The following is a 14,867-nucleotide window of genomic DNA, read 5'->3' on the forward strand; positions in this document are numbered from 1 at the left end:
TGGAGTGCCCCAGGGGTCGGTCCTGGGGCCCGTTTTGTTCAATATCTTCATAAATGATCTGGAGGATGGTGTGGATTGCACTCTCAGCAAATTTGCGGATGATACTAAACTGGGAGGAGTGGTAGATACGCTGGAGGGGAGGGATAGGATACAGAAGGACCTAGACAAATTGGAGGATTGGGCCAAAAGAAATCTAATGAGGTTCAATAAGGATAAATGCAGGGTCCTGCACTTAGGATGGAAGAATCCAATGCACCGCTACAGACTAGGGACCGAATGGCTCGGCAGCAGTTCTGCGGAAAAGGACCTAGGGGTGACAGTGGACGAGAAGCTGGATATGAGTCAGCAGTGTGCCCTTGTTGCCAAGAAGGCCAATGGCATTTTGGGTTGTATAAGTAGGGGCATAGCGAGCAGATCGAGGGACGTGATCGTTCCCCTCTATTCGACACTGGTGAGGCCTCATCTGGAGTACTGTGTCCAGTTTTGGGCCCCACACTACAGGAAGGATGTGGATAAATTGGAAAGAGTACAACGAAGGGCAACGAAAATGATTAGGGGTCTAGAGCACATGACTTATGAGGAGAGGCTGAGGGAGCTGGGATTGTTTAGTCTGCAGAAGAGAAGAATGAGGGGGGATTTGATAGCTGCTTTCAACTACCTGAAAGGGGGTTTCAAAGAGGATGGCTCTAGACTGTTCTCAATGGTAGCAGATGACAGAACGAGGAGTAATGGTCTCAAGTTGCAATGGGGGAGGTTTAGATTGGATATTAGGAAAAACTTTTTCACTAAGAGGGTGGTGAAACACTGGAATGCGTTACCTAGGGAGGTGGTAGAATCTCCTTCCTTAGAGGTTTTTAAGGTCAGGCTTGACAAAGCCCTAGCTGGGATGATTTAACTGGGACTTGGTCCTGCTTTGAGCAGGGGGTTGGACTAGATGACCTTCTGGGGTCCCTTCCAACCCTGATATTCTATGATTCTATGATTCTATGATTCTATGAAGGACACCGCGGCCAGTGACAGGGCCGCGGCAGTGGGGGCATTGCCTGCCATGGATGGCCTGGTCTTTTTAGCAGGGCCCTTCCCCTTCTTCTTACCCTGGCCCTTCCCGCTGGCTGGGGGGCTCCCCCAGAATCTGAGGAGGGGAAAGGACGTGGCAGCAGCGGAGGTCTTCCTGGATCCCAATATGGCTACTGGCACCCCAGCGGGAGCGGTGGCAGATAGTTTGGCAGCGGCAGCGGAAGTAGAGGCTTGGGGGGGTGATGGAGGGGCAGGCGGGGGAGGGGGAGCTCAGGCTGCTGGAGGGGCTCCACCCGTCTCATCCCCTGCCATCGTGAGCAGGGAGGGAAGGGGAGATACCAGAAGAAGGAGGGGAAAGGGGAAGCAGGTCGACCACTCCTCCCCGCTAGACTGCAGGCAGGGGAGGAGGGCGCCAAAAGGGGTGGGCTGGACCTGGGGGCAATCAGGGGTTGGGGTCAGTCACCAACACAGGGTGAAATTCCGGCTCCTCTTGCTGCACTAAGGGAGGGGAGATACAACAGCATTGGGGGTGCAGTGAAGAGGGTTAAAACTAAAATGGGGAGTTGCACAAGCGCATGGGAGGGGGCATGGGCACACGGAGCAAGGGGCTAAGCGGGCTGGAGTTAGGGCAAGGAAACCAAGGGGCTAGCTTCAGAGGCTGGGGTGGGGCAAACAAACAAAGCCTGCAAAAGGAAATGGGTGGGGCAGGCAAACAAACTGATGCTAGTAAGGGGGGGCTAGGGCATAGGGGGGGCAAAAGCTGCAAAGGGCAAATGGGGCAGGTTGCAAGGGCAAAGCTGTGAGGTAGGCAGTCCAAGTGGGGGGGGGGGACATGCGCCCACGTGCACTTGCACAAAGTCTGTTTAGGCTGGTTGCTACTTCTGGGCCAAAGGGTGGAATCAGGGCGTGGCAAGCCAAGCAAGCAGCTGAGTCCAGAGGCAGGAGCTGAGGCAGATGGTATACAGCCAGTAGGGTTGGTGGAGGGGGCAGCGGTGGTGGTAGTAGTGGTGGGGGACACACAGATGGATCGGGGGCAGCTCCAGTAAACCAGTAACACTTTATACAAACCACTCCTACTGTCAAAAGTCGTCTTCATAATGTTCTTTACCATCCGTATAGACCTTTCCACAAGTCCATTTGATGGGGGTAATTTGGATTTGATGTTTTGTGACGAAAATCCTAAACTATGGCAAATGGCTTAAAATCTGCGCTGGAAAATTGTGATCCATTGTCGCTAAAGACTTAAACCTGGAATTCCACGTCTGTAGAAAATTCCCTTCATGTCTGCTATCACTGACTTACTAATAGTACTGTTCAGTGTGAAAATTTCTGGATACAGAGAATAATAATCTGTGACTATTAAATAATCCTTTGATTGCTAGGTAAATAAGTCAATGTTGACCTTCTCATAAGGTCTTTTTTGGAACTGGATGAGGTCTCACTGGCTCTGCCTGCTGGCATGGCTTGTATTTCAAGCAGGAAAAGCAGTTTCCTACCACATTAGTGAGGTTGTGATTGATCCATGACCAATACAGTACCTCTCATGCTCATTGTTTGCACTTCTGAATTCCTAAATGACCCTCATGGCTCTTCTGTAGCATCTTTTTTCAGAGGAATTACCTTACTGGCCTTGAAAATCACCACAAGTTCATGTCTGAAGTTCCAATAGTCTCTTACACTTGGATAGCAACTGCTTATTTCTAAAGGCCATCCTTTAATTATCACCTCTAAGAACTCCCAGTGATTCATCTTTCTCCATTTCCTCTCTTATTTGGTGCAGTTTCCTGTTAGCTATGGGACTTGACTTTACAATCATATCTACCTTGGCTTGCATCTCTGTCTCTAAAGTCTTCTCTAGTTTTGTGGGAGCCATGGCTATGGAAAGTGCATCTGAAGTGAACAGGCACATAGATCACAAGCAAAATCATACTTTTGCAGCATTCTTTGAATCCTTAAGGTACAGTCATTTAGCAGGTTTCAGAGTAGCAGCTGTGTTAGTCTGTATTCGCAAAAAGAAAAGGAGTACTTGTGGCACCTTAGAGACTAACAAATTTATTAGAGCATAAGCTTTCGTGAGCTACAGCTCACTTCATCGGATGCATTTGGTGGAAAAAAACAGACAGGAGATTGATATACACACACAGAGAACATGAAACAATGGGTTTATCATACACACTGTAAGGAGAGTGATCACTTAAGATAAGCCATCACCAGCAGCGGGGGGGGGGGAAAGGAGGAAAACCTTTCATGGTGACAAGCAAGGTAGGCTATTTCCAGCAGTTAACAAGAATATCTGAGGAACAGTAGGGGGTGGGGTGGGGTGGGGGGGAGAAATAACATGGGGAAATAGTTTTACTTTGTGTAATGATTCATCCATTCCCAGTCTCTATTCAAGCCTAAGTTAATTCTATCCAGTTTGCAAATTAATTCCAATTCAGCAGTCTCTCGTTGGAGTCTGTTTTTGAAGCTTTTTTGTTGAAGGATAGCCACCCTCAGGTGTGTAATCGAGTGACCAGAGAGATTGAAGTGTTCCCCAACTGGTTTTTGAATGTTATAATTCTTGACGTCTGATTTGTGTCCATTCATTCTTTTACGTAGAGACTGTCCAGTTTGACCAATGTACATGGCAGAGGGGCATTGCTGGCACATGATGGCATATATCACATTGGTAGATACGCAGGTGAACGAGCCTCTGATAGTGTGGTTGATGTGATTAGGCCCTATGATGGTGTCCCCTGAATAGATATGTGGACAGAGTTGGCAACAGGCTTTGTTGCAAGGATAGGTTCCTGCGTAAGTGTTTTTGTTGTGTGGTTGCTGGTGAGTATTTGCTTCAGGTTGGGGGGCTGTCTGTAAGCAAGGACTGGCCTGTCTCCCAAGATCTGTGAGAGTGATGGCTCGTCCTTCAGGATAGGTTGTAGATCCTTGATGATGCATTGGAGAGGTTTTAGTTGGGGGCTGAAGGTGATGGCTAGTGGCGTTCTGTTGTTTTCTTTGTTGGGCCTGTCCTGTAGTAGGTGACTTCTGGGTACTCTTCTGGCTCTGTCAATCTGTTTCTTCACTTCAGCAGGTGGGTATTGTAGTTGTAGGAATGCATGATAGAGATCTTGTAGGTGTTTGTCTCTGTCTGAGGGGTTGGAGCAAATGAGGTTATATCGTAGAGCTTGGCTGTAGACAATGGATCGTGTGGTATGATCTGGATGAAAGCTAGAGGCATGTAGGTAGGAATAACGGTCAGTAGGTTTCCGATATAGGGTGGTGTTTATGTGACCATCGCTTATTAGCACCGTAGTGTCCAGGAAGTGGATCTCTTGTGTGGACTGGTCCAGGCTGAGGTTGATGGTGGGATGGAAATTGTTGAAATCCTGGTGGAATTCCTCAAGGGCTTCTTTTCCATGGGTCCAGATGATGAAGATGTCATCAATGTAGTGCAAGTAGAGTAGGGGCATTAGGAGACGAGAGCTGAGGAAGCGTTGTTCTAAGTCAGCCATAAAAATGTTGGCATACTGTGGGGCCATGCAGGTACCCATCGCAGTGCCGCTGACTTGAAGGGACTTGAATTGTCCCCATATGTGAAATAGTTATGGGTGAGGACAAAGTCACAAAGTTCAGCCACCAGGTTAGCCGTGACATTATCGGGGATACTGTTCCTGATGGCTTGTAGTCCATCTTTGTGTGGAATGTTGGTGTAGAGGGCTTCTACATCCATAGTGGCTAGGATGGTGTTTTTAGGAAGATCACCAACGGACTGTAGTTTCCTCAGGAAGTCAGTGGTGTCTCGAAGATAGCTGGGAGTGCTGGTAACGAAGGGCCTGAGGAGGGAGTCTACATAGCCAAACAATCCTGCTGTCAGGATGCCAATGCCTGAGATGTTGGGGCATCCAGGATTTCCAGGTTTATGGATCTTGAGTAGCAGATAGAATACCCCAGGTCGGGGTTCTAGGCGTGTGTCTGTGCGGATTTGTTCTTGTGCTTTTTCAGGGAGTTTCTTGAGCAAATGCTGTAGTTTCTTTTGGTAACTCTCAGTGGAATCAGAAGGTAATGACTTGTAGAAAGTGGTGTTGGAGAGCTGCCTAGTAGCCTCTTGTTCATACTCCGACCTATTCATGATGACGACAGCACTCCTTTGTCAGCCTTTTTGATTATGATGTCAGAGTTGTTTCTGAGGCTGTGGATGGCATTGTGTTCTGCATGGCTGAGGTTATGGGGCAAGAGATGCTGCTTTTCCACAATTTCAGCTTGTGCACGTCGGCGGAAGCACTCTATGTAGAAATCCAGGCTGCTGTTTCGACCTTCAGGAGGAGTCCACCCAGAATCCTTCTTTTTGTAGTGTTGGTAGGAAGGTCTCTGTGGGTTAATATGTTGGTCAGAGGTGTGTTGGAAATATTCCTTGAGTCGGAGACGTCGAAAATAGGATTCCAGGTCACCACAGAACTGTATCATGTTCGTGGGGGTGGAGGGGCAAAAGGAGAGGCCCCGAGATAGGACAGATTCTTCTGCTGGGCTAAGAGTATAGTTTGCTAAGTAATACTATTGGGGACTTGTGGTCTGTTTCAACTTCCACTGTCTGTCCATAAATACATTAATTGAATCTCTCACAGGCAAACAATATTCCTAAAAGCTCCTTTTCAATCTGTGTGTATCTGATTTCTGCCTCAGTCAGTGATTTAGATGCATATGCCACTAGTTGTCAACAATCCTCATGCTATTGTAAAATCACTGCACCTAACTCACGTGTAAAGCATCTGCTGAGATTTTAACAAGCCTCCCTGGTGCATAAAACTACAACACTGGTTCCTTATATCAGTTGTTTTCAATCTTTCCATGATTTGTCCTGTTCTGCACCCCAATACCATTCATTTTTATTCTCTAGGAGTTTTCTCAAAGCCGCTTCTTTGGTGGATAGATAAGGTATGAATTTTGCCAGATAATTAACCATTCCCAGGAACCACTGGACATCTTTCTTCACCCAGCTTCTGTGGAATAATTGTTCCATTCATTGTCATAGTCAGTATCCAATCCCTCTCATCAGCTTGCTAGATCCCAGTATGTCTATGAAAAACTCCTCAACCAGATTGTCTTTAACCAGATTGACTTTTCTGCATTTGGGATCTGCAGCATTTTGCAAAATGATTATTTTTCCCACATTTTTTGACAGTTTCCCAAAGGCAACATGTTGTTTGGGGCCATGCTGTGATCCATGCCTTCCACATAACCATCTATACCCAGTCTTCCCCCAGCAGTGGTTTTCATAGTGAAGGGTTCAACTTTCTGATTTGACCTATTCTGGCTCTATTCTTTAGTACTTAGTACATGGATAACACTTTCTGGTGAATTCAGCTCTTTGGTTTGTACTTTCACAATTTCTGTTGCCCTGCATATTTGGAAAGTTTTTTTCTGAAGTTAAATCTCCTCCACGGAGCAGTCTCTATCTTAACACATTGTCTTTAATGCCACAAATGATTCTATCTCTGACCAGAGACTCTGTCAACTCACCAAAGTCACAGTTTTACTGAGTTTCCTTAATTCTGTGATATATTGCTCTATGGTGTCATTAGTTGTTTGCATGCAAAAAATTGTGTCATTCAAAAGTTTTGTTCCTTTTTGACATGCAATGTTCCTAAAATTTAGTAAGTATTTTACTTAACTTCATGCTTTCACCTTCTTCAAACTTAAAGTTGTTATAAATATCCAATACTTCCTCCACAACAGCATGAAAAAAAGATAACTGGTTTCACTTTATCATTTTTCTCCTCTGCCCCTATGGCTGCCAAATACAATTCAAATCTCTGTCTGAATTTTTCCCAGTTCTCTGCAACACTGTCTGGCAATTGCAGATTGGAAGGAGATTACAACACATCCATTTTGGGCTTTCTCCCGTCCCCTTTTAAGCAAGTCAAGCTACTATTGTGCTCACCAAACACATGCAAAAGTCTCTGTGCTTTGCACTCCATGTACTTCTCTGTTGCCTCCCTTTGTCCCTGCATTGAGTTGAAAACCCTGGAGTTTACTTCAAAATGATTGCAGTTTTCTGAATGTGTAACCGTCTTGGGGTTCATTAAATAACAAACCAGAAATGAGAGAGAATAAAACTTTAATAAAATGAACTGGAGAGTGTCTCTGGTGACCTGCTTCACACAACCATGTGGTGTTCACAACCCCACCTCCTCCAGAGTACATCTCCAAATTCCCACACTCACAACACAGTCCCTTATGAGGGAGGGTCTCCAAATCACAATCTTTCATAAACATATCTCTACAAGACAGATAGTTATTGAGCAAGAATACAAGATGCCAGGGAACAGTGATCTTTAAGTAACTGTACACACTCTTTGGCACTGTGAGAAAATAACTATAGAACAGGTGAGTTTGATATTTGCTTATCATATTATTATAACATGTTAGAGAAAAAAAGTGGGGACAACATCAATTCTTTCAACATACTGCTTGATATTACTTTTTTTTAAATGCAACACTTTAGCTTCATTAATATAATTGTTAGAAATAAAAGTACAAAACATATTCTGACAGACATTCATTCTTCATGTCCCCTAGTGCTAGCACTAGTGAAGCACAGATGCACAAATAATAACACATAAAAAGAATGTAATGAGACAAAAATAATGACACATAAAAAGAACACTATGGGTTGATGGTTCAACTTATACTGACATGCAATTGCTTATGATTTTGCTTCTTACTGGATTTCATGCAGCATGTTCCACAGGTCGATTTCCATCTAGAGTACAGAGCAAGGTGAAGCACTAATAAATCATTATTTATATGGCTTCATAGCTATATCGAGTTCTTTACAACGGATAATATACATCAGGTAATATATGTCAAAAAGTAAGAACAAATCTCTACCACAAGATCTTACAACTTATGTTCATGAGTAGGTGCAGCTCAGGGCAGTACATGGAGGATGACCATTATTGCCTAGGATATTGTTCTTGCTACTCTTCCTCTGGACAGAATATCCCATTGTGATGCTTCTCGGGGCACCCAGTTTTGTGAGCCATCCCGATACCTCCCAACCTTACTATGAGGAAGTCTTGTCTGTGCCTGCTGCAGGTCAGCTCCCAACTCCATTGGCCATGGGCAACATAAGCACTCCTTTCTAGGCCTCCCAGTACTGGTACTTTACATTAGCAACAGGCACCCCCCACCCCAAACTACCTTCTGAGCATTTTGCTGGAGCATCCAGCCTTGATCCACTGGACATTCACAGTATTCACAGATTTATTGCTTCCAAAGAAACAGTACACCCAAGCTTATCAGTTTCACCTCCAATCACTGCCCCACTTAACACATAGCACCTAGATATGTTCCTAGTGAAATTAAGTATAAGTTTGTTTAACAAAGCATAGAGATTCAAATAATAGCAAATAGAAGCATTATAAATAAATGATTACATATAAAACAAAAGCATAACATGCATTCTAGAATCTTTACTTAATTAAGAAGACACTCTCATGTCTAACCAACTATAGCTCACCCAAAAACCTTGCAGTGCTTTACAGACAGGCTTGGCTAAGATCCTCCTTTCATGAGACTAGTACGCTATCAGCTTGCCTCCCAGGTGAAAGACCCAGATTGTTTCTTTGCCACCCAAGATATACTAGTCCCATCCTTTGTCTTTATCCTGCTGTTTGTTTCATCTTGAAGATTTTGCAATTTTGGATGTACACAAGATTCTGCTTCTCTTTTCTCCTTTATTTTAACCAATAGTTAATGAGATACTACAGGGGTGGTCATGATCTGTTTACTTAAGCTGTCATAAAGCTATCTGGTTTCAAACTTAAAATTGTGAGTGTTCATTATATTACATATTGTTGTTAGAAATTTCTATAAGAATATGTTGCTCCTATGATAACTCTTTAATGCAATAATCTAACTGCTTTACCTTAAAACTATGTAATTCATATTGCTATGATATGCCATGTCTCTCTACCACTATATGGTATACCTTGTTTCTCTATTGTTCAAATCAAATACAAATAAATATGTTATTTTCTTATTATCACTGGGTATCCATATTGTATTTACACTGCTTCTGATGAGTAATACATCGCCACTACTGCTACTATGCGTGAATTTCTAATCACACTTGAAAGGAGTTTAATATTTAGGGCCCTTTTCACCAAAGTACTTGCAGACACTCAGTTGTAAACTTGGGGTTTTTGGCAGAGGAGGGAGTTACTGGAAGAATGCAAGATTTCATCGTACTGCAACTGATTGTAAATTATTTCCTCAACAAATGAGTACAAAAGGTAGATGTTTCTCCAAAAAAAAATGTACTCAGGAAAAGGTGAATTGTACACAAGAACAAATTATACGGATAGGAAGCCTGATAGGAATCTCATCTGCACTGATTTTACAGCTCTTTTGATTTTAGTGAAGTTACTCCTGATCTATAGTGCTTCAGGATCAGAATCAGGTCCTATGTATCCCTATTTTGAGACACCACCACTGGTTAATTTCTTTTTGCTTGAAGCCTTCACTGTTCTCACTTGCTACAGTTAACTTCCTCCTTCTCTTGCATCTTGCTGTGGATGCCAAAGGAAAGCATCATTATCTGATACAAAAATCTTCAGTGACTAAACTCTCAAACCTGGGAAAAATCAAGGCACTGGTGTTTAAATACAAATTCTTTCATTTTCAGAATGTCAGTCTGGCAGTCCCTACCTGCCAGGATAGTTGAACTCCCAATTTGACATATAAAAAATGAGCCTTTTGGATTGCTGAGGGTTAATGTAGCCTGCCAGGAAAAAGAAGCCGACTCCCAGGTGACACTGCTAGAGAAATTAATCCTGGAGTTTAGCATCTGGCTCCTTCAACTGCCAAGCTTGCCCCAGTGGTCCATTTCATCACTGGGGCAGATTAAAAAAGAATGATGAACAGGAGCAGGTTCTGCACCATCAGTGACAAGAAGAAGAAAAAAATCTCAAAACCAAATGAATCTTGCCATTGCATGTGTGAGCTAATGGGCTTTGAAACAATGTGCAGTTTTAAAGCTGTGTCAAGAAAAGCCAGCCAAGTCTGTCAGTTTGTTTTTGCAAACAGGGTGAAAGTTAGAGGTGGCAAATTTGTGCAGGTTCAAATCCATTAGGGTGCCACCTGTTACATATTTACCCAAGCACACAGGATTTTGAAATGTATTTGCTTTCAGGGTGCTTAACACATTTGTCAAGCATTTCACTATTAGCCCCAAAACATTCCTTTAAAAAAATGCTATTTCAAACTACCGATGGGCTCCAGCTGCAAAAATTCACATCTGGATTTTGATATCCCCAAAATTCAGACAAGTTACAATCTAGGATTTGTTTCAGTCCCATTAGAGTTTAATGGCCACCTTCAAAAGTTGGATCTCAGTTCAGATTCTGAGCTCCTTAGTTTAGTATTCATATTGTGAGGCAACTTACCCCTCACTCACACACTCACACAAAATTGTGATGCTCGGGTCTAGGATTTTGCTTTTTGTCTAGCCCTATTTAAAAAAAAAAACACATCCTATCATTTCAGTATCTAACATTTTCCAAGACACAAAAACTATCCTGAGCTCCTGGGCTCTTTCTTAAAGAGTTTGCTTTTATTCTTTCAAAACAAACATTACAAAAATATTAATTTTAATTATATCATTGGGAGACAAAACTGCACTCTGATGATGGAGAGGTGGAACAGGCAAGAAAGGGGAGATCAATTATAACACTAATTTTCAGGGCAGGACCCTCAAAAATAATGAGTTCCCCAGAGAGGTATATCTTATTTCGAGGTAGGAAAGATTAATCCAGCTCCACAATTTCAATAAGAGTGCTGTATTTTTTTTTATTGCAGATGAATTTGTGTATGTTGCATGTGAGGAAGTTGCTGGTTTGATCTGTAGCAGGAAATATATTCCCTTGAATATCTGCAATCTGTGAGTAGGGTAGGGTATTTCTCTAGATTATGAATAATCCAGGCCACATTTATGGTTGCACATTTATGGAGATCTGGGAGAAAGAGGAACTGAGAAAACTTGCATCATCCCACTGCTGCAGCTGTTGATGCTAGAGATTTGTGTAAGTTGCAAGTCTCATCTGATATAACACTTATTTTTGAGAAGCACCAGCACATCTGTGCAATGCTGTTTGTGTGGCAAACAACTTGTACAAGTGAACAGAAGGAGGAAGGTGCAGCCACAGAATACTGCAATTTATGTACCTTAGTTTGGTATGATGTCTTGGTCATCATGGTCAAGACTTTCAAAACTGACTGTGAAGCTGCTTGCCTTTGGATGCCCAAATTGAGACACCTTAAAGTCTTAAGCACCTATTGTAGTGTGAGGACAAACACAAAGAGCCATGCTTTTAGCAGCAACTAGAGAACTCTCTGACCAAGAAATTCCTATGTTTTTATTATGCTCCCCACTGCAACACATCCTGGTCCTCTCTGGTATTTGTGGAGGGCAAGGAATTGTATAACCACTCGACACCTATCCTTGGAAAATCAGGCCCCTTTTCGGTGTTAGGCAACCAAAAACTGAGTTACCAAAATCACAAGGCAATCACAAGTTACCAAAATCACGAGGAACATTACATATTAGTATTCTCACTGGATCTGCTCCTGCTATCACCAGAATGAAGAGGAGCTTTAATAACTTCAGTTACTATTGCTATTTATTATTTTGGCGGTTCCTGATAGTTTTGATGATCAGGCCTCACTTCCAGTCAAACAACCCATGTCCGGAAAATACATTGGATAAGGTTCAGACTCATGACTAGTGTGGTAGGGAGCTACTGGAAGGAAGGAGATGAGGACCACCAGCAAGGGAGAGAGGTTCCTGGAGCTCAGGTAGCCATCTGAGAGAGGATGACCTCCACCTCTCTCATCCAGTTAAAATATGCCTCTCTCTCTCTCCCAGGTAGTTTCTCCTTCAAATACCTCTATCTTCACCTAGGGTCCCTCTCTTCATCTACAGCCAGGATCTCCGGGCAGAAGTATCATCCTGGTGGCCTCCAATAAAACAAGCAGCCAGTACCATCCTATATATATAGAATCGCCCTGGCAGCATTTTCTCTCTTCTGCTGCCATACCCCTTTCTCTGGACATCTTCTAAAATATATAAGCCAGACCAGATTCTCCCATCAGAGTCTTCTGTTCACCCTATGGAGAGATCTCAGGTGAGCCCAAACCACTGAAGGGCAAGCATTCGCCTGAGCACCTTCATTCACTCACCTGAACTTCTGTGAAGTGGGCTGACAGGTGATGAATGGGACCTCCTCCCAGCCCTATCTGCTCCACATCTCCAGACCTCCTCATCTCTTTGTTCCTACTTCCTCCCCCTTTATGTAACCCTACATACCATGCTCCTGCATGAATTAAACTGTATGGCCACCTCGCTACTTCCTCACAAAACAAATTTGTGTTGTCATAAAATAGATTTCAGCTATGGGCCTGAAATATATTCTCCACAAGCATTCACAAAATGCAAATACAAAAGTGATGCAACCACAGCAAATCAAAATTCAGTTTCTAATTTGTAGATTTTTTTTCCAACATTTACCCAGCTCTACCCGATAATGATATAGAATTTCCTACTGCAAGCAAACAGGACATGCTGATAGAAATTAGGATGTCTGGATGGAGACTACAAAATTAATACAGAAATGATCTACTCAAAGCAGCAAATCTCTATTCCCCTGAAAAGACGTAAAAACTAAACTTGATAATATGGGAAATCTAGACGATATTAATAGAATGGAATAATCTATGCATTGGATTAATTCTAGATCGGTGATTGGAAAATCATAAATATGGATATGTATTGTTGGTTCATGTCATTTAAATCATGCAGTTAAATATATTAGCTGATTAAAAGTGTTGAAGAGGCGGCAGAAAAGCTCTCGGAATCAAAACTGTTTTCTTAATCAGATCAAAGACGTATTCTAGCAAATAAAATTAGATGAGTCAATCTCTAATTTAATAACTTCTAATACACGAACTGGATGTTGTGAACCAAATCATCAAAGCAGGGCCCAGAATACTAACAGAAATTCATATGTATCTTGTATGCCATCAAACACTGGCATTTATGTGCACAAAAATGTAGATTTACATTCACAGATGACTGTGAATCCAACTGCAGGATGAATTTGCATGGGTCATTACCTGATTCAGCCTGCAAACACAGGAATTTGGACTTGTAAAGACTAAGTCCTCCTGTTTTGAGTTTAAGCTAATGTCTAATGTGGTATTTGGTCAGCTTCTGAAATGTTTCTCTCAGTCATTTCACAAAATTCTGAAGTTTTCACAAAATTCACAAGATCCTGAAGTTATAACAAGTACCACTTCATTAATGGATGTGGCAACATGATTGAATCATTAGTATAAGAGACTAAGAATTTGAAGACCTCAGTCTACGCCTAGCTCTGGCACTGACTTGCTATGTCTGACAACGCAAGTCACTTAGGCCCAGATTTGTAAAGATATTTAAGGCATTGCTGCATTACCATTGCAATGCCTAACTAATTTAGGAGACTAAATCTCATTTTAAAAAAGGACTTAGACACTTAGGAGCCTAAATCCCATAAATTGTCAATGGGATTTAGACTCCCCCAAGTGCCTAAATCCCTTTTGAAAATAAGATTGAGGATCCTAAATATATTAGGTATTGTGTTGCAGCACACAGCAACATCTAAGTATATTTAAAATCTCAGCTTTAGGGCCAGATCCACAAAGGGACTTAGATTTAGATGCCTAAGTGCTAGTTTTAGCCACCACTGTGATCCACAAAATCCCTTCTCAGCTGTACCTAACCTAAATTGATCCTTAGCCTATACTTTTGCTGTAAAAGTTCCCTAGGCACCTATTTTTCTGGGCAATGAACACTATGCCTCACTCTAGGTATCCAGATAGTTTCCAGTACAATCTTCAAACCAGGTGAAGGAAAGTGTTGCCCCACCTATCTTGCCTGTTCGCCCAAACTAACAGGCATTCTCCTTCCTTAGAAGTTTTTAAGGTCAGTCTTGACAAAGCCCTGGGTGGGATGATTTAGTTGGGAATTGGTCCTGCTTTGAGCGGGGGGTTAGACTAGATGACCTCCTGAGGTCCCTTCCAACCCTGATATTCTATGATTTTCTGAGCCGATCTATCTCCACACACAAAAGCCAAGGGGCGGGGGGCGGGGGGGAGAGGGAGAGAGGGAGAGAGGTAGGTGAAGCATCAGCATCCCTGTTAACTTTTAGCCCACTGGTTACAGCACTTACCCAGGAAATGGGAAACACCATTCAATTCCTCCCTCTGCCTGAAAAGGAGAAGGGTTTTGAATGGGGACAGGGAGTGCCCTAACCACTGGGCAACAAGGCCATTCTCACTCTAACTCTGCCCCAATTAATATGTAAATAAAGTGGAATGGCTTCAATAGCATTAGAATATTCCATAGTCTAGTTGGAAGCACTCCAAGAGGTGAAAATAAGCCAGTCCAGTCTGGTACGGTGTACTGGTAAGAAAGTGCTGACTGTACCACGGTGCATGGGCTGCTGATGGGTGGAGGGAGGGGCAAAAGGGGCAGCTGCCACGGGGCCCAGTGACTTAAAAGGGCCCTGGGCTCCCGGCCCTGCTGCTGCTACCATGCCTGATGCCAGAGCCTCGGGCCCTTTAAATCACCGCTGAAGCCCCAGGCGGCATGGGCCAGGCAGTGCTGAGGGGCTGGCTGGGGGATTTTGGCCCCACCCCAGCCCCTTCCACTGGAGGCCCTGCCCCTTCCAGGGGCCCAGAGCCACCCCCCCACCACACCTTGTCCAGGATCCCAGCCACCCTGCATATTGGTAAGTCATTTAAATTACTTTCAACCCTGAAGCACTCTTCTG

This window comes from Dermochelys coriacea, chromosome 1 (assembly GCF_009764565.3).
Source record: "Dermochelys coriacea isolate rDerCor1 chromosome 1, rDerCor1.pri.v4, whole genome shotgun sequence".
Taxonomy (NCBI): domain Eukaryota; kingdom Metazoa; phylum Chordata; order Testudines; family Dermochelyidae; genus Dermochelys; species Dermochelys coriacea.